General features: G+C 41.7%; 1 protein-coding gene across 1 annotated transcript in view; it reads right to left on the minus strand.

Moving 5' to 3' along the window:
* The window catches only part of LOTGIDRAFT_170630 (hypothetical protein), a gene marked incomplete at both ends in the record, with an annotated part of 10,448 nt that overhangs the window by 8,753 nt on the left and 835 nt on the right, over positions 1–860 (minus strand). The gene's annotated exons all lie outside the window — the stretch shown is intronic.

Consider the following 860-nt stretch of genomic DNA (forward strand, 5'->3'; position numbering starts at 1 on the left):
TTACAGATGCGTTAAACCAACAATTTAATAAATACCAAGTTTGTTTTAAAATGCACCCTATCACATACTCCCTCCCTACGGGAAAATGAAGTATCAACAGCTTGGTGCATAACAAAGTCTTGATATCTGGACGGCAGTTGTCTTCTTCTTCCAGATACACGAGGTACTGGGGATGCTTCGTCTACAGCTTCGTCACTCTCAGAATCTTGAAGCTCAGGCTCCACGGGATCCACATTCTGACAGGACTCGCTATCATCAGCTGATAAAACTTCAGTGGGGCTAGCGGGGAGATGACGAAGGGTATCCCCCACCACGTACGCAATATCATAATCATCATCAATAATATCTTCCTCGTTATCCTTTTCTGATGCTGGTGGTGTTGGTGTTTGTCATCGTCGAGGTTTCGGCACTGGAGCGGGTGTAATAGGCTCAGGTAAACCTATAGGTACAGACACTATAGGAAGAAGATGGTTTTGGTGCAGTTTCCTAACATTACCTTTATCATTCTCCATACTTATCTCATATACCGGAACATCTGAGTTTGGCTGGCTGATGATGATGTATACATCTTCTTCCCATCTGTCCGAGATCTTATGCCTTCCCTCTTTGAAAAACAAAGGCTTCACGAAAACACGATCTCCTTGCTCTAAAACAGAATATTTTGCTTTCTGGTCGTAGTTCTTTTTCTGTTGTTGTTGAGACTTACCAATTTCTAAAGAAGCAGCATGATACGATAGTTCTAACTTCTTTCTAAGGTCACTTACATAATGTCCGTAAGATTTTCTTTCCTCTGGTGTAACTATACCGAGGATGACATCTACAGCCAAATAAGGTTCCTACCAAACAACAATGAAAGTGAT

This window comes from Lottia gigantea, assembly GCF_000327385.1.
Source record: "Lottia gigantea unplaced genomic scaffold LOTGIsca_101, whole genome shotgun sequence".
Classification (NCBI taxonomy): domain Eukaryota; kingdom Metazoa; phylum Mollusca; class Gastropoda; family Lottiidae; genus Lottia; species Lottia gigantea.